The sequence below is a fragment of the Felis catus genome, chromosome F2, assembly GCF_018350175.1.
Source record: "Felis catus isolate Fca126 chromosome F2, F.catus_Fca126_mat1.0, whole genome shotgun sequence".
NCBI lineage: Eukaryota > Metazoa > Chordata > Mammalia > Carnivora > Felidae > Felis > Felis catus.
The window spans coordinates 5,711,027-5,735,022 of record NC_058385.1 but is presented as its reverse complement, the minus strand read 5'-3'; the positions used below and the strand labels follow the sequence as shown (position 1 = coordinate 5,735,022).

The 23,996-nt window shown below is 43.5% G+C and overlaps 1 long non-coding RNA gene across 1 annotated transcript in view; it reads right to left on the bottom strand.

Moving 5' to 3' along the window:
• Positions 1-14,188: 14,188 nt before the first annotated feature.
• Positions 14,189-23,996, bottom strand: part of LOC109495970 — a 28,889-nt gene continuing 19,081 nt past the window's right edge. The window contains exon 3 of the long non-coding RNA XR_002151699.3: positions 14,189-14,852. This is a non-coding gene — a long non-coding RNA (uncharacterized LOC109495970). The remainder of the gene's footprint in view (positions 14,853-23,996) is intronic.

The following is a 23,996-nucleotide window of genomic DNA, read 5'->3' as shown; positions in this document are numbered from 1 at the left end:
TAAACAGTCACGCCTTTCAGGATGCTTGGTAAGAATTAATGAGAATTAAAATGTTTTGAATGTTAGATACATGCCAGAGATTTCTCGGAGTGCTTTACGTGTTTTAACTATTTCAGTTTCAAAGCGACTCTATGAGGCAGGTAGTTTGGTTACGTTTATTCCAGAGGTAAAGAAATGAGGAAGCTTGATGACCTGACCAAGACCACAGAATTTATAAAAGGCAGAACCCGAACTCAAAGCCGGCCAACCTAGCCCTAGTCCACACTACTATGGACCAGGTATACTGTCTCTTAGTTGGGTACAGAGGAAAGGTGCCTAAGTTGGCGATGAAGTCTTGTTTCAAAAGATGGTTGCATCCAGCTGCATTAGTCTGGAGCCTTTAAACTTTATTTGTCGGGGCGCCTGGGTGGCTCAGTCGGTTAAGCGTCCGACTTCAGCTCAGGTCATGATCTCACGGTTTGTGAGTTCGAGCCCCGCGTCGGGCTCTGGGCTGACAGCTCGGAGCCTGGAGCCTGCTTCGGATTCTGTGTCTCCCTCTCTCTCTCTGCCCCTCCCCTGCTCACACTCTCTCTCTCTTTCTCTCTCAAAAATAAACATTAAAAAACAAAAACAAAAACAAAAAACTTTATTTGCTAATCTAACAACCTGTGCCCTGATTCCAAACTTACTCAACAACCTCCTGATGGCAATTTGTCTTCCCACATGAGACAACCCACATAAGAGAACATGTCACTAATGTTAAAGCAAACTAGACCTCTGGTCTCCATGGCAATTACATTGTTTTATCAGAAAATTTAAACACTGGCCCTTTAGCCTAGGAGAAAAAAATAGACGTCCTTTTCCTTATTCCTCCCACTAAGTACAACAATATATTATATAAATGTATTATGATATTATATAAAACAAACATAAGAAGACTCTGAAAGACAGAGAAAAGGCAGGCTGATGAGAAATCTTAGGACCCAAGGAACAAGACGGTGGTAAATTCTCTGCATTTTCTTTTTGCCTCCTGCACCCCAGACTGAAAACTGGATAAGCTGTACCCAATGGGCGTAGATTTAAACAAACAAACAAACAAACAAACAAACAAAAAGCCTCAAGGAAACTCTGGTCTCTCTGGTCAACAGACCAAGAAAGAGGCAGAAACCTTTTGGACAATAAACTATTTTACTATAACCAACACCATATTAAAAAAGTGGCCCTTCACTCCCATCAGCAAAGGCCAAGTGGGGAGACTAGACTTCCACCCTCACCCCAACCCACCCGCCCCCTGCAACAAGGGCTGGAGTAGGGACTGTCACCTCACACTCATTATGAGGGCTACTATAAAGAAAAAGAAAAGAAAAAAACCAGTGTTGGGAGGATGTGAAGCAGTTGGCATCCCTGTAAGCCGTTGGTGAGCTTGTCAAATAGTGCAGTATGGAAAAACGTGGGGCGCCTGGGTGGCGCAGTCGGTTAAGCGTCCGACTTCAGCTCAGGTCACGATCTCGCGGTCCGGGAGTTCGAGCCCCGCGTCGGGCTCTGGGCTGATGGCTCGGAGCCTGGAGCCTGCTTCCGATTCTGTGTCTCCCTCTCTCTCTGCCCTTCCCCCATTCATGCTCTGTCTCTCTCTGTCCCAAAAATAAATAAAAACGTTGTTGAAAAAAAAAATTTAAAACAAAAAAACAGCACGGAGGGTCCTCAAAAAATAGAACCTTCTAGATGATCCAGAAAGTCCACTTCTGAGAACCGATCCAAAAATATGGAAAGCAGGGTCTCAAAGAGATATTTGATATTTGCACACCCAGGTTCACGGGGGTACCACTCACAATATCCAAGAGGTAGAGGCAACCCAAGGGTTCGTCCGCAGATGTGTGGGTCGTTAAAACGCGGTCAATGCCTGCGAGGAAACGGCATTCAGCCTTAAAAAGGAAAGAATTGCTGTCACGGCTACAACCCCGGTTAAACCCTGAGGGCATCATGCTAAGTGACTTAAAGAAGCCAGTCACAAAGAGACGACTATCTGATTGCAACTATAGAGGCAGCTAAGTAGTTAAATTCACAGAACCAGGAAATAGAATGGTGGTGACCAGGAGCTGGGGAGAAGGGAAAAAGGGAAGTTATTAAAAAGGATACAGAGTGTCAGATTTGCAAGGTGAAAAAAAAGCTCTGGGGATCTATTTCACAGTAACGTGAATACACTTGACACTATTTAACTGTATACTAAAAAAAAAAGGATTATGGTAATAAGTTTTATGGATTTTTTTTACATTCTGTATTTATAAAAAATTATACACCATGACCGATTTGAGTTTATTCCAAGGATGCAAGTCTTGGGTCAATATTCTAAAATCAATAAGGTAATCCACCATAGTAACAAGCTGCAGAATCCTATCAACTGATAAACAGCATTTGACAAAATGCAACACCCATTCGTGATAAAACTCTCAGAAAAATAAGAACAGAGGGGAACCTCCTGGGCTTGATTAAAAGCACTTACAAATCCCTACAGCTAGCATTATGCTAAAGACTGAACGCTGTCCCCCTGACATCGGGATCAAGGCCAAGGATGTCTCCTCTCTCCCTCCCCTTGGCAGAGTAACAGACACACAAACCAATGAAACAGGGAGCTCATAAGTAGACCCGCACAAATAAGTCCAACTTTTCCGTAAAGGTTCAAAAGCAACACACTGGAGTAAAGATAGACGTTTCAGTACATGGAACTGAAAGACGGACATCCACAGGCAACAGAAAACGAACCTGAGCTTAAACCTCACACTTTATACCGGAATGACCTCAAATGGGTCACCAATTTAAATGTAAAACATGAGACAATAAAGGTTTTAGGGAGAAAAAAAAACTAGAAAAACATCTGGGGGTCTGGTGGCAAGAAGAGTTCTAAGACACCAGGGGCACTTGGGTGGCTCAGCCAGTTAAACACCCATCCGACTCTTGATCTTGGCTCAGGTCATGTTCTCATGGTTCTGGAGTTTGGGTCCCACTAACAGCGAGGAGCCTGCTTGGGATTCTCTCTCTCCTGGTCTCTGCCCTTCCCCTCCTCATGCTTTCTCTCTCTCTCTCAAAATAAATGAAACTTGGGGCGCCTGGGTGGCGCAGTCGGTTAAGCGTCCGACTTCAGCCAGGTCACGATCTCGCGGTCCGTGAGTTCGAGCCCCGCGTCAGGCTCTGGGCTGATGGCTCGGAGCCTGGAGCCTGTTTCCGATTCTGTGTCTCCCTCTCTCTCTCTCTCTCTCTCTGCCCCTCCCCCGTTCATGCTCTGTCTCTCTCTGTCCCAAAAATAAATAAACGTTGAAAATAAATGAAACTTAAAAAACAATTTTTTTTTTTAAAGAAAGAGTTCTTAGACACCAAAAGCATGATCCATAAAAAGAAAAATTACTGAACCGGACCTCATCAAAGTAAAAAGTTTTGCTCAGTCCAGAGAATAAAAAGACATGCTACTACGGATGGGGAGAAAATATTTGCATACTACTCATACAACAAAGGATAAGTATCTAGAGCGCATAAAGAACGATCAAAAATCAACAGTAAAAAAAAACAAACAACTGAAATAGGAAATGGTTCAAGACATGGGGAGACATTTCACTGAAAAGGATATGCAGATGGCAAATCATCACATAAAAATGTGTTCAATATCATTAGCCATTAGGGAAACGCAAATTAAAACTGCAGTGAGATATCGCTACGCGTCATACAGAATGGCTAAAATAAATAATAGTGACAACACCAAATGCTGATGAGGATGTGGAGAAGTCAGATCACTGACACATGGCTGGTGGAAATATAAAATGGCACAGTCACTCTAGACCCCAGTGTGGCAGTTTCTTTAAAAACTAAACATACCATAACCATACAGCTTAGCAATGGCACACCTGGGTATTTATCCCAGGGAAATGGAAATTTATGTTTACACAAAACCCTGAGGCTTTTTGTCATCTTGGTGGGTAAGCTAAAGGGGCAGGTCCTAGAATGGACCTCTCCTTAAAAACACAAATAAATAACAAATTTAAAAACCTGTACATTTATGTACATAAATGTCTGCTGCGCCGTTATTTGCAGTACCCAAAACATGATCAACAACCCATATGTCCTTCAATGGGTGAAACAGTGGCACATGTATACAAGAGAAATGCTAATTATCAGTAAAAAGGAACAAACTATGGGACATGCAACAACCTCCAGAGACTCTTGCTCAGTGAAAAAAAAGCCAGTCCCAAAAGTTTATAATACTGTATTATTCCATTGATATAAAGTTATAATATATAATTTTGAAATGGCAAAGTTTAGTGGATGTCAAGGCTTAAAAACAAAAAAAAAAAAGGTGGAAGAAGTGGGGAGTAGATGTGGCTAGGAAGGAACAGCACTGAGGGATCCAGTGTTGATGAAAATACTCTGTATCTTGACTGTATCAATGTCAGTATCACGGTAGCAATGCCCTACCATGGTTTTGCAAGATAATTACCATTGGGGGAAACTGGGCAAAGGGTACTTGGGATATCTCTGTGTTACTTCTCACAACTACCTGTCACTCTACAATTACCTCAAAGTAAAAGTTTACTTTTTAACATCTTTTTAATGTTTACTTATTTTGGGGAGAAAGAGAGACAGAGGGTGAGCAGGGGAGGGGCAAAAAGAGGGGGAGACACAGAATCCGAAGGAGGCTCCAGGCTCTGAGCTGTCAGCACAGAGCCCAACGCGGGGCTCGACTTCACGAAGGGTGAGATCATGACCTAAGCCAAAGTCGATGCTTAACCGACTGAGCCACCCAGGCACCCCTAAAAAGTTTAATTTTTTAAAAATGGCACTTTGATTTCATGTATCAATGCTGTGAGATTGGCTGGTACGCATTGTGCTCCCAGAATCAGGCTTCTGAGGGTCAGGTTCCAACCCTGGCCAACATAGCAAGGGCGACTAGTCCAGGAAGACTTCCACGACCTTTGAAGATAACCAACCTTGACCTTTGCCACATTATTTTCCATTTTCAAATTCCTCTCAATTTTAATATTATTTCAAAGATGAACTCAAATGCCACTTTTCCATGCAGTTCTGTTGCACCACCCTGGGGTTCCTTGATCCTCTCTCTGAAGGCCCCCAGCCCTCTTTATTTATACCTGAAAATACAAACAAAATCCACCCGGACGATGGGCCCTATTCAAAACTGGGACCTAAAAGCAAGCCAGCTGGTCACCGCTGGCTTTGTGGGTCTCATGGCTGGACAAGACCAATGGCCAGTTTTCGTACGGGTGACTTTCAAATACTCAAAGGTGCAGGAAACCCTCATCAGCCTGAACCTGGATAGAGCGATTCCCCGCAACACCCCATGGCCCTTGAACGGCACAGCCTTAAAAATACTTCTTATTTTCCCTCTCTTCCAGCTGGGACTTCTTACCTGGCAGGTGACAGGCCAGGTCCCGGCGGTGGCGGGCGCACCTCCCCCAGGGGGTTGGCGGACGAGGAGCAGGAGGGGCTGACACGGAGGAGGAGCAAACGCAGGAGAATCCGAAATACTTTTTAAATCGTACATTGAGATTTTATGAGAAAATGGTAATATTCTGGATATATTGGGCTAGATCACAGTAATGAATTAATGTCACCTGTTTCTTTTTACCTCTTTAATGTGGGTACTATAAAATGTAAAGCCACGTGTAAGACTCACATTTGTGGCCCACACTCTGCTTCTAGCGGACGGCAGTGGTCTATACACACCCAATGAGCATGTGCATGCATCACTGCAGTCCTTTCTTTAGCAACCATTTAATAACTGCTTGCGATTTACTACTTGTCTATCCCGCCTGCCGAGGAGAAGAAGGATAAACACTGGCCTACTGACTCCAGTCCCCTTTCCAGCCTGTCTTCCTGAAGTACGTAGACTATACAGCCAACATTTCATCTCCCCTGAGTCCTCTGTAGCCAAGTTCTGTGTGAGACCAAGCTCCCGCCATCAGGTTGCACGACACACCACTGAGAAGCAGAAGAGAGAATGTGGAAGGAGCAGTCACAGCGAGAAGATGCTCCGGCGGCCATGGTGTTTCCTGGGGCAGCTGGGGCAGAGGGTCTGGGGTCGAGTCCCAACACCATAGCTGCCCAGCCTTGGGCTGTGGCTGTTGAGTTGTGTCCGCCCCACAGCTCTGCCGTGAGATTGGCTGTTTCTCCCAGCTGGGTTGGCCGGGCTGCTCCCCCCTGCGTACGTTCTTGTGGTGCAGCCCCCCGAACGGCTTGCCAGGCCTTCTCGAGCATCTCATGAACTACCAAGATGCTTTTACTACATTCCTTTGTGCTCAAACATACTAGAACAGATGACAGGGCCCATGACCAAACTCAACTGTAAGCCTTTTAAGGAAGGGGCTAGCTTCTCTTCTGCACCTGTATCCCTAACATAACTTGCACAACTCAGTAAAGAGGTCCACTAACAAATGTTACAGTAACAATTGGGATACAGTCAGACTCTGCTGCAGTAAAATAGCCATGGGCTTTTAAGAGTAATACATAGCAAGGAAAAGGTTTTCTTTCTAAAGTGTCAATTCCTGTGCTAAAGTCAAGAGGATTTTATTTGGCTTACTACACTTTCTTGTGGAAAAACATCAAGTTATAACTTACGTCTCCCTTTCTTTATGGTCTGATGTGTATTTGCACGTTTTACTAACAAATATTATTTTTTCTGTTCACATTTTTTTTCTCTAAGGACATTCATCAAGGAACCCTAATAGCCAACATTCTAAACTTCAAAAGCTAAGACCGGTATCCTGTGACTTTGAAAAAGAATCTTATCTGACAACGGTTGGGAGAGGCAGTCTGCTGTGTGTCCTGAATATTCCTTCAGGTTCTTGCTGGGAATGTCAAGAATGTGAATCCCTCTTGGGAATTCAAGCTGGTGCAGCCACTCTGGAAACCAGTATGGAGGTTCCTCAAAAAACTAAAAATAGAACTACCCTACGACCCAGCAATTGCACCACTAGGCATTTATCCATGGGATACAGGTGTGCTGTTTCGAAGGGACACACGCACCCCCATGTTTATAGCAGCACCATCAACAATCCAAAGGATGGAAAGAGCCCAAATATCCATCGATGGACGAATGGATAAAGAAGACGTGGTATATATACACAATGGAGTATTACTCGGCAATCAAAAAGAATGAAATCTGGCCATTTGCAGCTACATGGATGGAAGTGGAGGGTATTAAGCCAAGTGAAATTAGTCAGAGAAAGACAAAAATCATATGACTTCACTCATATGAGGACTTTAAGATATAAAACAGATGAACATAAGGCAAGGGAACCAAAAATAATATAAAAACAGGGAGGGGGATGAAACAGAAGAGACTCTTAAATATGGAGAACAAACAGAGGGTTACTGGAAGGGTTGTGGGAGGGGGGATGGGCTCAATGGGGAAGGGGCATTAAGGAATCTACTCCTGAAATCATTGTGGCACTATATGCTAACTAATTTGGATGTAAATTTTAAAAAATAAAAAATTAAGTTAAAAAAATAAATAAAATATAGATACTCTGTTATCTTCATACTTTCCCCAAATAAATAATAATTCTTTAATATCAAATATCTAGTGGTCCTCTTTCCCTATTATTTTGTAAACATTAATTTTGTTTTTGCAGTTAGTTCAAATTGGTGTCAAGACACTCTCATTTCATTGGTAGGTGTTTCATCCTTATTTTTTTCCATGTTGATTTTTTGTGTTGCTTTCAAATTGGATATTTGACCTGAAAAAAAAAAATATATGAAGCCCCCTTTTCTTGATCCATCTCTCTGGGTTGTATTTGCAGTGACCAATCTTAAGGATGGATAATGCCTCCTTCTAGCTCAAGGAGCAGACTCTTTGGAGAGCTTTCCAAACCCAGTGGTCCTCTCTTGTAACACAACTCACTACATGTGCAGGTATCCATCTGGGCTGTTCATCTCCTTGAAACTTGGAGGGCAAGGGAATCAACGCAAATCATACCACTTGGTGTGCTATGTGTAATGAAGTCCTTTATCTCTGACCCAGGAGTCTTGTGTCTTCTGTCAATATCCACTAAGCACTAACAGGATAACTTACAAGCTTAGTAAACAGGGTGAAATCAAATGCCAGAACCTGACGACATCTAATATTTAAATGATTCTCTTAGGTTCTTTAATGCCAGGAATGCAGCTTCCAGGCTCCATAGTGATAATTTCCATGCAATTCAAAGGACTGGGCCATTTCTAAGTCCCAGGAATTATGGTTCTTTAATACGGGTAATGGAAGTGCTTTAAGATTAATTGCCATAAGGCCTGTTTAATTTTCAGAAGCTATTAAAAATGATTGCATTTTATGCTAACTATTATTACCTTTTGTTCTGTTTAATTACTCGGAAAGAATATTTATAGCCTAATCTTCTTGTTCATTTTCAACAGAAGAGCATTTACAAATTGCATTTGCCATCTTTCCCTATCTGGGTTGCCACTCATGCTTCAGGAGTGCCCAGCACACCTCTTTTTACCCATTCATTGCACAAACATTTGTCGAGTGCCTGTGTTTCAAAAGGCATTGTGCTGAGTGCAGTGGGAAGGCCAGAACTGTATAAGGCAGGAACACTACAGTGCCTATTATCTACACATTCACGGCTTGTGCTGGAGGGGAGGGAGCTTATAGTCATTGAGACTCAGTAGGAGGCAAACGCATGGGCTGCCAACATGGTAAACTGGTAGGTATAAAGGGAGGAAGAGTCTGATTGGAAAAAATATGGAGGGACAAGTATCAGATGATGATTCTAAGATTTAAGACTAGGTACCTGCCTGAATGCCGGTGATCCCAGCTTCCTGAATGGAGAATCCTGAAACAGAAAGTGTCTGGGAGGCGGTAAGGGAAGGACAGATGGAAGGAAGGACACAGGGAGGATCTGTATAAGGCAGTGAGTTCAAAGCCAAATAGGAAAGTTTCCGGAAGGAAGGAGGGCCAACGCATTCAAATGCCACAGAGAAGTCAAAGAAGATGAGTCCTGAGAACGATCACTGGTAGGTGAGTATGTCTCTGGAGACTCGCACGTGCAAAGCAAAAGGGGGTATGTGCGGGGGAGGGATTGTGGAAGCCACGGGCAGGTGGCGGGTCCCAGGCACCTGGCTGGTATTGCTAACTCCGAAAGAGGCTGCCAGGCTGTTTTCCTTTCGATCCAGGGTGTTACTGCCTAGACGTCCCCACCCCTTACCTGGCTTAGCTTAAAATCCAAAATTTAATACCCCTCCACCGGCCATGTGCTGTTCACCATGTGGCCCCTGTCAACCCCCAGCTCCTGATCGCTGTGAGCCTCGGTGTCCCCAAAAAAGACCACGCGGCTGCCCAGCTGCTCCTGCCACCTCACTCCTGGATCCGCCAAGTCGATCTGCTGAGTCGAACGCTGAACCGTTTGGAGGTGACTCTTCGCCAAAGGCCTCCAGGCCACTGATGACATTTGCGGGTCTTCACAGCCTGCTCTAGCCGCGATGTAGTAAGTTCTCTACTCAGTGCCACGGGTTCCAAAACAGTGCTGCCTTTTGTTGTCCCCCCCCCCCCCGGCTCAAAAGACACTTCCGTGGCCGTCAGTTCCTCTTTCGACGGGCTCAGGTACGCATGCCTGGAGCTGAACCATGGGACAGAGAACGTGCTGAATACTCAGAGCTGTTCTTATGCCAAGCTTACGTGCTCCACTCTCTCTGCTTAAAACAAGAAATCGTTACGAAATGCCTCTGTCACTGCTACAGCTACATTCTCGTGGGTCACGTTCCAACTGCCTCCCCCTCTTGCTCCCCGAGGTCTGAATTGTAGGCCGATCTCCATCTGCCTCTGTCTGAAACGCCCAGGTGCATCACTATCATTAGGATACGTGTTCAGGGAAATAATACGAGGACAAGTGATTTTCCTTCCCAAAGGAAAAATATTTCTAATATGAAATTTGCACGATAAAATTTTAAAGACACAGTCCATTATTGAGTGTTTGAGCTCCGATCCCACAAACACAGTACCTACTTGACAGTGAATTAAGAAGGAAACAAGCAGGGGCGCCCGGGTGGCTCAGTCGGTTGAGTGTCCGGCTTCGGCTCAGGTCATGATCTCAAGGTTTGTGAGTTCGAGACCCGTATTGGGCACTGGGCTGACAGCCCAGAGCCTGGAGCCTGTTTCAGATTCTGCGTCCCCCTCTCTCTCTCTGCTCCTCCCCTGCTCGTGCTCTGTCTCTATCTCTCAAAATAAGTAAATAAACATTTAAGAAAAAAAATTTTTTTTAAAAAAGGAGAAACCAAACAGAGGGAGCTTAGGTGGCTCAGTCCGTTAAGCGTCCAACTTTGGCTCGGGCAATGATCTCATGGTTCATGAACTCGAGCCCCATGTCATGTTCTGTGCTGACAGCTCAGAGCCTGGAGCCTACTTCGGATTCTGTGTCTCCCTCTCTCTCTCTCTCTCTCTCTCTCTCTCTGCCTCTCCCCTGCTTGTGCGCTCTCTCTCTCTCTCTCTCTCAAGCATAAATTTAAAAAATCTAAAAAAAGATTTTTTGAAAAAACTTTGTTTTCCTACTAAATCGGCTAAATAATGCATTGCGTCACATGTTGCTATGTGTCAGAGATGATTTGATCAAAATGATGACACTAAGATTTACCTGAAGGATAAATTCTATCTATTTCAATGTTGACACCCCTCCCCCCCTCCAACTTTCAGGCCTTGAGACACTGCACTGCATTTATGCTTTTTCTCAGTAGAGAGCCAACATTCCTTGTCAAACGTGGCAGCATTTAGACCCAGATTTTCTTGCCATCAGAGAGCAAGCGTTCTTAACATCTGTAGCAGTTTCTGCACCCGTGGCTCAAATAGGTGAGCGCGCTAAGTGTTAACTCGCTTTGTCAAGATGCAGCCATTTACATGGGGACAGGAGCGAGGGGACCGTCTCCCAAGAGGAATTCACTTCGCCGCAGCCAGCCTTCTCTCAGCTGCTGGACAGCGCTCGGGGCTCGGATGGACATTACTTGGCCACACTGCTCCCCATGGGAAAGATCCTGGCATCTCCAAATGTGCCCTTCCCACGCGCCAGGTGGATTCATTTATGAGTGGGACTGATTTCCCTCGGCTGTCCCAAGTGGCTCACCGCCCCACGCAGGCACAGACACACACAGGCTACGAAGGACAAGCTCTGCCTGAGGTCACGCCAGATTGAATCGCTTAATATACACCATCCGTCTCGACGGTCTCCGTTTCAGAACTTGTCACATCGTGAATTTTTTAAGTTAGTGAAATCAACTGGGGAAGCAAAACTCGTCCATCTGAATTTTGAGAAACTCTGCCACGGGGGCCTCTACTCAGTCTGTCCCCCGTCTTCCTGACTCAGTGCCCCATTCCGCGCCCACCTCAGCGCCAAGTCCCCGAGCCAGTGAAGTGCATTTCCAGTCAAATCTTTCCCTGCCTTCATCCATGTATACACACACACACACATATCGTAAATATACGTTGCAAATTATGTCCTTGAATTTCTCCCTTAGCCACTATAGTAGGACTCATGTTGTCATTTCTACTAATAAAAGCAACAGCCATTATTTATTGCTTCTTAACTAAGCACTTTGCGTATTCTGAGGACTTGTAGCCCCATATTAATAGTCCTACTGATGAAACTTATCGTTTATAAAGTACCACCCTGGTGGCAGACGTTTGACCTGTGGTATCTTTCTGGACCCACGAAACAATTTTTTGAGGTAGATAAAATGGTTTCCTGATTTTACAGATGAAAAAACCATCACCACCAACACCAGCCTTGAGACACGGGCAGCACACATCAGTCTCACTAGGCCCACCTTCAAGATACTAAGTGATGTCTGTTGCCTACACTGACCCTGTTATCAGCACCAGTAAAGAAAACATCTCTGCCAGTGGCCCGCAGTCACGCGCTGCACAGAGCTGAGGTGCGGAACCCAGGCCCCTGTAGCTCCAGAGGCCTCTCCTGGCTCCAGAGGCCTCTGTTCTTGGGGTTTATGGTCGGGGGAGTTCCATTTTGTTCTCAGGCCTCCTCCCTCCTCCTTCCTGCCCCCTCTTCCCTCTCTGAGCACACCTGTGATCCCGAAATTTTACCCCACTCAGCGCCACAGGGCCCTGGTTCATCGTCAGCCCGTCACCAAGGGACCAGTCAGAGGGCACAGGCCCAAGTGCCTCCAACACTACATGCATCCTCCTTTTGAAGAGAGGCCATAACTAACAGAGACTTTGAAAAATGGAATTATATTTTGTACCTATTTTTGTTTAACTTTCTGTTGTTTCACTTATTTATTTTGAGAGAAAGAGAGAGCAGGGGGAGGGGCAGAGAGAGAAGAAGAGAGAAAATCCCACAGAGCCTGATGCAGAGCTCGTACTCACAAACGGTGAGATCGTGCCCTGTGATGAAACCGGGTGACACTATTTTGTACCTATGTGTAATGATATAATATATAATTGTGAAAAACAATTATGAAAAGTTTAACCGATACAAGTTATATTTCAAAAATAAATGTATTATTGGATTCTATGGAATACTGAATAAAAACTCATGGTTGGTATATTTATTTGCAGCCCCCCACGGACAGCACACATCAGTCTCACTAGGCCCACCTTCAAGATACTAAGTGATGTCTGTTGCCTACACTGACCCTGTTATCAGCACCAGTAAAGAAAAGCACCAAAGCAAGGAATAAAGTGGGACCCCTCCTCAGAATTTACCTCACTTTGGTGGCTCCAGTTCACAATGAAAATTCAACAGAGCATACCTGGTTCTGGTGTGAAAGGTCAGGGGGCTGGGGTGGGAGTGACCTTTCCAGGCAGGTCACTTGGGCTGAGATTCTCTCCCCTAAAGTCCTAAAATGGCCAAAGGTCCAGTGGAAGGGAAATTAGAGTTGAGTCGGAGGTCAGAGAGAGGAGGAGTCCAGGGTTCCAGAACGGTCAAGTTAGTCCCAGTGAGTACCCGGCTGACTTCAGTAGGTGAGAGGAGCCGCAAGCAGGCTGGGAGTCCTGGATGGGCGCGCGCGCAGCACCGTGGGTCTGCCCCCTAGTGGCGACAGAGGGCACGGCCACCACAGTGGGCGATTCATCCAGAACCCCCAGTTCTTGAAACCCAAGGTTGCAAGAAGGAAATGCAGAACGGGCTGTGGAGGCTCCTGGCAACACATTTTGAAAGTTGGCCTAGGACAAGTCCTGAAGAGAAAAAGGGACCAGGAATGAGCCTTGACTCATTTTTTTTTTTTTCCTTCTGTTTGAAAATATGTTCCAAATTTTGAACAGTTAAGGTAAAGTCACCAAGACAGGCTATTGTTATCCCGGAGCTGTTGAGAAAACAAACAAGTAATAAATGTGAGTCTCTTCCATGAGACTTAGAGCATGTTCATAGCACAGCCTCTGAGAAAAATGTTCTCTTTATTTTTTCGATAATTTATATTAAACTTGAGGAGTGATTACTTTTACAGGGAACCCCACACAAGACACGGCCTAATCAGTTAGACTCCTGGGGTCTGGCAGGTTTGGTTTTATGTGTCAGTTGGGCTAAATTATAGTCCTCAGCTATTCAAACCCTCATCTAGGTGCTGTCAGAAGGTCCTTTGTACGAGTGAGTGAAGTCAATAATTAGTTAACTATAGGTAAGAGGAATTATTTTAGGTAATCTGGGTGGGCCTGATCCAATCAGTTGAATGGCTTGAACTGAGTCTTCCCTAAGGAAGAAGCAATTCTACCTTGGTCTGGAGCTCCACCTGAGCCAAGAGTCCCAGCCTGCCCTCCCGTGAGTTTCAGACTAGCCTGGTCGGTCCTCCAATCACGTAAGTGGATTCCTGGCAATAAATCTCTTAATGCATCTGCCTCCAACTGGTTCTGTTTCTCTGGCAGAGCTTACAAAGCAAGAAAGGCTGGGATCAGGAGCAGGGGGACTGTAGTTTAGATCTAGAAAAATTTCAGACACAGTGGGACCTGGTGAATAAGGGGGTGCCAAAATCTCAGTCATCGAAATAAATAATATTTTATTTATTTTTAATTTTTTTATGTTTATTTATTTTTGAGAGAGAGAGAGAGCACAAGCAGGGGAGGGGCAGAGAGAGAGGGAGAGAGAGAATCCCAAGCAGGCTCCACACTGTCAGTGCAGAGCCCAATGCGGGGCTCAACCTCACAAACTGTGAGATCATGACCTGAGCCGAAATCCAGAGTCGGCTGCTTAACCAACTGAGCCACCCAGGCGTCCCAAGATAAATAATATTTTAACACAGTATTTTTAAAGCAAAATTCATGCAAAAAATCCATGATGAACAAAATATGAAAATTCTAGATAAAGACAGGATCAGAAAGATCCAAATGCATTCAGTGGCTGAAGCATATGGTCTCTGAAATCCCATCTCTCTGATTCAAAGGGCCTGATTGCTGGTCCCATAGGATTTAGGAGAAGCTGAAGATGGCCCGACTCAAGTTAGTGGTTCAAAGATGGGACAGTAGATTGATACCAGAAGCGAGTGGTGACCTAGAAAAACTGCCAAAGTTACAGCCAAAAAGCACATTCAAACTGAGGTCATAACCAGCCACCCAGATAGGCAACGGACCACAGAGGTAGATCTGGAGGCCCTGGAGGGGGAGATGGGGGTAAGGAATCTAGAGGGAAAAACAGTGCAGCAAACAGAGAGGCTGGGACGTCATGATGTTGAGACCCGAACAGCACATAATGAAAAGGCTCCCTTTATAACACGTGATGCAGAAGCATCTTAGAAACTAGTTGGAAACAGTAACGTACTGTGTGTCGCTGGTTTGAAAGTTCACTGAGTTCAAATCAAGGCCAGTTAGAATAGTCAAAGAAACGCCACAGAGCTAAGGAGAGATATCAGCATGTTGTATCTTTTTCTTCTTTATTATCTTCATTCTGCAAGAGTAAAACATTAGTGCTTAATATCTGTATAGTAGCACTTTGTCATTTCGATGTATTAAGAACCGTCCAAATACAAAATGTGGTATAGACCAGAAGAAAGAGCTGGTCAGGGAGAGATGTTGGGTCAACACACCATACGCATGCCTGAGCACGCGTGCACACACACACACACACACACGCACATAATATGCACTCTCCCCCATCACCGGTTTGAAAAAGATTTCTGTTACACTGCTTATTCAAAATTAGGCAGGATAAGAATAATATCCTTTCTAATGCGCTAAGCTTTATTTATGCAATGGGGCAAAACCTATAACATTTACTTTTATGCATTTTTATTATTATGCATGTGTATAATTACATATATATGTTATTACATATCTTATTACCAGAAAATGTAACAAATGTAATATGTAATCATATAAGAATGTCGTGTTACATCAGTTTCACTCATTTTGGATAATAAAATCCTAACAAGCAGCAGTCCATGCTATCCACGGGGACGTGACAGGTTTAAATATATGAGCCTCAGGGGCGCCTGGGTGGCTTGGTCGGTTGAGCGTCCGACTTCGGTTCAGGTCACCATCTCGCGGTCCGTGAGTTCGAGCCCCGTGTCGGGCTCTGTGCTGACAGCTCAGAGCCTGGAGCCTGTTTCGGATTCTGTGTCTCCCTCTCTCTCTGACCCTCCCCCGTTCATGCTCTGTCTCTCTCTGTCTCAAAAATAAATAAACGTTAAAAAAAATTTTTTTTTTAAAAAAAGAAAAAAGAAATAAATATATGAGCCTCTTAGCAATTCCTGACCACACAGTATTGTTTATTGTTAACACCAAATTTTGGGTAAGATTTCTAAGTAACAATAATTACATACTATATAAGCATTTGACAGAAAATACTCAATTCCATACAATTATTATTATTAGAATATAGGCAGCCCTGAAAACAATCGACCAAATAGTCACCCAGTTAATACAGAAACCACGTTTCCAAGTCCTGAGAGACCCGGCAGTTAGGAGCCCACTGGGATATGTGGTGGCTTAGCTCTGCCTAAAAGGCTGAGCAGAGTCAAAGACATTCAGGTTCAGGTGCAGAGTCTGCCCTTTAGGAGTGCCCGAGCCCATTTCCCACATGCAGAATGGAAAGAGTTAAAATAGCTTCCCTGGGTTATTATAATGACGGTATAAGATGAAATGTCACTGGCGGAAGATCTGCACTTGTAGTAACGTCCGTGTCTGCCCGCTGCTGATTGAAGAATGTGACGGGGGAAGCGTTTCCTTCATTTCTGACGAGGATAGAACAAGGGCTAATATATGCGAGCCCTGCATTTTTAAACTTGAAACGCCATAACTTTGCAAAGTTAGTCGTGATGCTCAGGGCAGCAGCTGTCTGATGTGGCGAAGTCCTCTGAGGAGAGGCTTGCTCACAGGGTGTTCAAAAAACCCCAAAGCCTCATTACCCAGCATGCTCCGGACTGTTGCTCTGGCTTATCCACATTAAAGCACAGAACAACAGTGATTACTTTCATCATGCGTAGCCAAGATGGGGGTTTCACAGAGCCTTGGGATTCTAAGAGCTGAGCTATTTCTAAGGACATGAAACATTTCATTCCTACCTGACAATATTGTGTGTTAGTGTTTTGATCATTATCTAATAACTTTGAAATATTATCGCTGTCTCTATGAACGAACGATCGAATCATGAGACTGAATCCGAATCCAGCAGTAGGAGTCAGGCCCACCCCGAAGAAACTTTCTGAGGGGCCATCTCTATGAGAAGTTTAGATGGAAATAATGACAATCGTTTGTATATAATACCACAAGAAGCATTTGCTAATAAGTATTTATGAACACTAGCACGTAATCCGTCCCCCCTGGGAAACCAGAACCAGTTTTGAATGCAAACTAATTTACTTATTATTCTTTGCATACAAGAGCTTTGACTCAAGACTTTTTTCAGCTCCTTCCCACTATTATGTGAGTGTAATTCACATGAGTGTAATTTAAAATTTCTCCGAAGTGCCGAAGGAACCAACAGAGTTGACATGCGTTGATAAGTCTGTTGAATCAACCCGAGCATAGATGGGCGTGTGCAGGACTCAGAACCAATTGTCCAATTAATTAACTCACACAGTAAAGAGTTGCGGAAGAGGTGACATTGTGTGGGCAAGACAACCAAGAGTTTTACAGAGGCCAACGATTTCATTCCAACGTGTGTGGCCCAAAGAACTTCGTTCACTTCCCTAAACCCCAACCCCTTTATCTGTAAATGGGGCTCTATTCCTAACTCCGCGTGTTCACGGGGACTACACTTTATTACATGCCTAAAAGACTCAGCACCACATCGTAATATCTATAGTCTCCTCACCCCTGCAGGCAGATACAGTAAAATAGCACGAGGGTCAAACTTAGTGAGTTACATTCCAATACTGTTGGAGACAGAACAAGGGAGGACACATCAATGACCGTGCACCGGATTGTCCTTCATTGCAGCATTAGTCAATGCTATCCTAGTTTCCAAAGACTATCGTCCAACCAAGCTAGTTAGGCATCTTCCTGGAATTTTCAAAAACCCGAGGAAAGGTAGGTGCAGAGCAGGTTCAGGGCAACTGCAGTCAGGGATTGTGTTGTCACCAAGAATCGTCCAGCTTTAGTTTGCTTTTCTGTACGTTGATTTCATTCTCTCTTCCACACGGCCAGTCACACACATAGAAAGGAGAGAGAACAGAATGAACTCTGGGGTATTAAATTAGAAGGAAATGGGAGTATCATATGAGTATGACTGGATTTTTAAATAAGTATTTAAATATACGAGTGTGCTTTGTGCCTGTGCGTATTATGTATGTGTGTGTACGTGTGAGTGTATGTATATGCGAGTGTGTGTGTCCATGTATGTATGAGTATATTTGTGTCTGTGTCTGTGTGCCTGTGTTTTCTTTATCCATCAAGAGGGCCTAGAAGCTGTGACATTCTCCTAGCAGCGAACACATTTAATACCCAGATGGTGGTAGTAATGCCATTTTGCAATAAAAGAAGGCAATGCTTCTTGGAGAGATAGGACTGGGACAGGGAAAATACCAGAAAGGCTTAAAATATCTTATTGTACCAGAAACTAAGGAAATGCTAAAAACAAAACAAAAACAAAAAACAAACAAACAAACGAAAACTGGGACTGCATCAAAAGGACCCAGGGACAGCTGAAGCGACTACCATTGACCAGACGTTGCATAATTTGAGCATAAAACAAACAATAATTGCCAAAACTTGGAAGCAACCAAGATGTCCCTCAGTGGGTGGGTGGGTGGATAAACAAACAGTGATCCATCTAGACAATGGAATATTACTCAGTGCTAAGAAGAAATGAGCTCTCTAGCCATGAAATGACATGAAGGAAACTTCAATGCATATTACTAAATGAAAGAAGTCAGTCTGAAAAGACTACATACTATACAATTCCAACCATACGACCATTCTGGAATGGTCTGGAAAAGACCATTAAGACGGTGAAAAAATGAGTGTTGGCCGGGGATTACAGGGAGAGGAAGGGATGAACAGACAGAAGACAGAGGATTCTTAGGCCAGCAACACCAGTCTGCATGCTGCTATAATGGTGGATACATGGCATTAAATATTTGTCATTAAACCTATAGAATTTATACTACCAAGAGTGAACCCTAATGTAACCTATGGATTTGGGTGATAATGATGTGTCAGTATAGGTTCATCAACTACAATAAATGCATCACCCCAGTGGGGGTATTGATAATGGGGGAAGCTATGCTTGAATGGGGCGGGGGTATGTGGGCAATCTCTGTACCTCCCACTCAGTTTTGCTGCGAGCCTAAAACTGCTCTGAAAAATAAAGTCTTAAGAATGAAAGAACAATAATAGAACAGTTTATAGCTGGTTGAATTAAATAAAAACCCATATGCTTATACAGGTATTAATAAACAAGTGAATAAATAAATACAGTGGAAAAAGAAATAGCTCTTCCTTACAGAAGAACGCCAACCAATAAACGTAGAAGGAATGAAATGGCATGCCACCGTTCAGCAACCACCAAAGTAATAATCGTGTCAGGCAACAATCTTCAATGGGCATTAAAATTAGGAGATCATCATAATGAGAAAAAAGATATGCACTTGGGCTTACAGTATCTCCTCACAAATGACATATTAACTACAAGGAGGAAAGTAAGAACTTCACAGTGAAGAAATCTACTGACACCATAGAAACCAAGTGATCACCCATTGATGCTTTAGAAAGTGATAGACCGAGAACACAACATCCCCTTTCCAGCATTTCTCGGGGAAAAACAAAAAAAAATGTTTTCCCTGAATCAAAGTGAGGAAACACCAGACAAAGCCAAGCTGAAAGAGATTCTCCAGAGTAAATGTCCTGTTCTCCTCAACAATGTCAAGATCGTGACAGACAAAGACGGAGAAACTGTTCCAGATGAAGGAGAATAAAGAGGAATGACAACTTATTGCAATACGTACCTCTTGATTGGATCCTGGTCGTGGAGAAATAGTTATAAGTGATATATGGAGACAATTAGCAAAATATGAATATGGAATATGGATTGGATACTAGGTTTGTATCAATGGCAACTTTCCCTATTTGGATAACTGTACTGTAGCTCTATGTAGGTAGGAAATATACACAAAAGCATTCAAAGGTCAAGAGGCACAGTTTCTGCACTTCAAATCTCCAGCATTCCAGAAACATATACGAGTTAATATTATGTATATTTATGTAAATATATACATGTACATGTATGCATAAAGAGATAGGTACAAAGCAAATACGGCCAACGTGAAAGATTAATAAATCTAAGTGAAAAGCACAGAGGAAATCTTCATATTATACTTGCATCTTTTCTGCAAGTTTAAAATGTCAAAATAAACAAGTTATACTATTAGTAATAATTTTAAAATATTTAGTTGATTATCCTCTGTAATCCACAGGCAAAGCTACAGGTAAATTGTATTATGGCTTGTCCAAAACAAATTTCTCAGGTTCTGTGAACACTGCCCTGTTTATATATGTGCTATTGACCTGTTTTCCCTGGGACAATATCAAGTTGGGAAAATACCAAAGCCTGAGACAGGCTATTGCTTATTTTTCAATATTAGAATAATAATATCTATACTTAGTAAAAAATTACAACAGCAAAGAAAGGAATGAAAAGTAAAAACATTCTTCCCTTAACCCATTCCACTACCTAGAGGAAATAGTATTAATAGTTTTGTACATATCTTGACTCCAGATTTCAAATGTTAGAGATATATACATATATACATATGTATACATATATATATCTCTAACATTTGAGCTCCTGTTGACAGCTGGACGAACAAGTGCTTCCTCACGGAGGGGTCAGGGTATAACATCTCTGTGCCACCACAGTCCCCCTTTGTGTCACTTGGATTTCCATCATATCCACGTGGGACTGTCTTCCCCAGGATTCCAGAGGGTATCGTTTCTTTAGAAGGCAAAGAGAGCTTAGTAGGGCAAACCACAGCTCTACTGACGCAACTGGTCTTCTGTCGGGACTAATGCCCATTGCCCTTCATTCTGGATTCTTCTTGCCCTCACCTATTACCTCCTCTGGTCTCTGTAGATGACGTGATGGTGTGACTCAAACCCTCATTCCTGAGTGGTCTGAGCCCATAGTCGCTGCGCTCTGCTTAAGCTGAGATCACTATACTTGTCCAATTACAGTCACAATTGATCAAGAAGCATCAAGAGGCGTCCAAGTGGGTCGCCCGAGTGCAACAGATATTCTTCCCTGTCCCATTCTATAATTGCATCCCCACCTCTTGCTCGATGATTGGGGTCAATAATCCTGCCAAGATGGAGGCTTTTCCTCTTGTCTGCTAGCCCCGCAACCCATGATCTCAAGTGCCACGCAGCAGTTGTAGCTTGTGGTTCAATAGCACTCTTGCTGTCCTATGGCGAAATACAGTCCCTTTAGGGGCCAGGACCTTTAACTGTCCAGAGCCCAGACTTAAAGGGAAGGAAAGCATAAACTTTGAATGATGGCAAGTGGGGCTGTTCCTGCCTTCACCCCTTGGTTCCTGTACCCCAACATTATTTTCAGTGGGAATACCATGCCGATAAAAGTCTTGGATTCAGGGTGCACATGTAGAACTGGCAAATGTCACCCCATCTTCATAGAGTGTCTCCCTCAAGTTGTCCCTTTAACTCTACCATCAGGATGCTGCTGTGGTGTTTTATAAGGACAGCAGCTTCTGGGCAATAAACCAGTGGGTCTAATTTTCATGATCCCATTCGTTTATACCCTTTGCTCCAAAGCAGATCCTCTGGTCTAATGTGACATTATGTGGGACGCAGTGGATCAAACCCTTCAGATAGTCATCTTAGCTGAGACCTTGAAGGCAAGAAAGCAAATCTCTCCCTGGAGCTTGTGTTTTTTCCTGTTAGAACAGCTCTCTGGTTCTTCGAGGGTAGAAGGGATTTGATACAGTCAACTTGCCACTGAGCAGTGGTTGGTCTCTCTGTGGGATGAGACTGTACCAATTCAGTGTTGGTCTCTGTTACAGGCAAATTCAACCTTCCATGACTGCAGAACCTAAATAAGCCTTTTTAAGTGCAAACCCATACTGGTGGGCCAATGCGTAACCTCTCTCTCCCACTCTCCCCCTTTCATGTATGTACCTATCACACCCGTACTGGAGTGGCCAATGACAAAGGCTGATGATCATGTGGCCAAATCATCCTGTCAACCCAGTTGTTGATGCTTTTTATTGAACATACTTTGTTCCATTCCTACATGTGTATCCTACTTCCCCCACCCCAGACCTCCTTCTCCTAATTTTCCAATTTTTTTTCTTCCAGGCCCCTGACCAGTCACCACCAATGAATCTAACTTGTACACCTATTCCATCTTGGAAGACAATATTATTTTTGATTGATTATATTGGCTGTAGGCAGGGGTAATCAGAGATTATCTCTTGGCCTTCCCTACTAAAGTAGCACCAAATTCATAGGTCAAGAACCCAAGGTGGGGACTGTACCAACTACTAAGTATGTGAATCACAGATACACATTCGAGAACAGAGAAATTATAATCAGGTGGGACTGCAAACCCAGTGGATCCATTTAAGCAGGAATTTAGCCAAGACTGCAATTTTTGTCTAGCTTCTGTATACCCCTACTCTAGCAGAGGGGCTATGACTTTTCGGGTCTTTGGATTTCACTGGTAAACCAGATCCTACGTTCGAATCATTCAGATACTCCCTTTTCACCAGCTATCAGTTACCTGTGTAAATAGCCTTAGGTCTCCTAGGGGAAGGATTAGGACAGTCATAACCATCGATGCTTATCACGGTGTTGCAAATTCCTTCCTCCTTAGGATCCAGCTTCCTCTTCAGTTAATAGATTCTAAGTCTAAAAACTGACTCAAGTACAGAAACTGGGAAAGTGAATGTGACTTCATGGAGTGACTGCCCTCAGACTCCTGGCCATCCATGCCTGATTTCTTCTGAAATGCAAAATGAGTAGTACCCATCTGTCTTATCTGGGTTTATCAATCATCTCTTTGCAGGTCCATCATCCTTGGCAACCACTCTGACCCTACACCTCATTATAATGGTGGGTTTCAGGAAATTTGGCAAATTAAGTGTCACCACTTGGCCTCCATTATTGCAGGATTCTATTATCCCCTTTGTTATTGATGAGTCTAGTTCCGTAATGGCCTCTTCCCAATCAGCCTTGGCTTATAGAGAGCCATCATTGAATATTTTAATGATGCTCCTTGCCAACACTTTGCATAAGACATAAGACTTTAATAAATGGTTATCGTCTGGGCCAGCCCGTAAAACCTAATCATCTGCGAACCTTCCAGTCTTACACGGCATACCCTTTCTAACACACCAACTACTCAGAGACTGCTTGGGGTCTTGACAAGCCTGGGCCCTTGCGTTTTTTCATGTTTCTAGCAGCCATCCTACCACTGAGCCTGTACCATCTCTGGAACTTGTGATAGGATGATAAATCCATTATCTGGGGAGAGTCCTCCCAGAACAATGAACTCCCTCCTTCTCTCTTATGTTTTATGTTCTGGCCACTTTGACCAAGCACCATCAGAATTTCTAGCGGTCCCCCAGTACATGCTATCTAGGTCCTTGTACCTGCTGTGAAGTATGACCTGTTCTTCCCCTATCAGACCCAGTATGCCCCTAGATGAGTTATACTATAACTTAACCCTCTTTATAGATCTACTGGCCAGAAGGGAGGGTGGGGATAGGTCCTGAAGCGCATATATATTGTCTCCCTAGACCTCTGATGTAATTGTTTGGTAGCCAACCCAAAAATGGCCTGAATCTTTGATTCTCATGTGAAATTGAATGGTAAACCTTATTGTTTAGCCGATATAGTCGGACAGTATGTTACTTGCTACCAAAAACAATTTTACCTATTTGGCAGAACAAACCTGGGAGGTAAGGAAGAAACAGCCTCTTGGTCATTCAGAAAATAGTGGTTAAATTAATAAGTGTCAATTTCTAAGAATATTACATTTTTTCTCATTTGTGGACATCAAAATCAAATTTAATGATGCTTTTAGTTCAATTCCAGTATAGTTAACCTACAGTCTTATATTAGTTTCAGATGTACAATATAGTGATTCAGTAATTCCCTACGTCATTCTATGCTCATGACAAGTACACACCTTAGGGCTGCCTGGGTGGCTCAGCCTGGTTAAGCAAGCGACTTCAGCTCAGGTCATGATCTCACAGTTTGTGAGTTCAAGCCCCCGCGTTGGGCTCTGTGCTGATGGCTCAGAGCCTGGAGCCTGCTTCGGATTCTGTGTCTCCACCCCTCCCTCACTTGCACTCTGTCTCTCTCAAAAATAAACATTAAAAAAAACTTTTTTTAAAGTACATACCTTAATCCCCATCATATATTTTACCCATCCCCCACCCACCTCCTCTCTGGTAACCATCAGTTTGTTCTCTATCGCTAAGAGTAAACTTAATGAAGCTTTTGACTAATTTGATGAGATTTTAGGTAATTTTTTATTCTAGCTATCTATTTATTATTTGGGATATTTAAACAATATAGAGAAATATGTTACAGATGTTAAAAATGGCAAAAATTTTGGCATTAAACTCCTCATCAA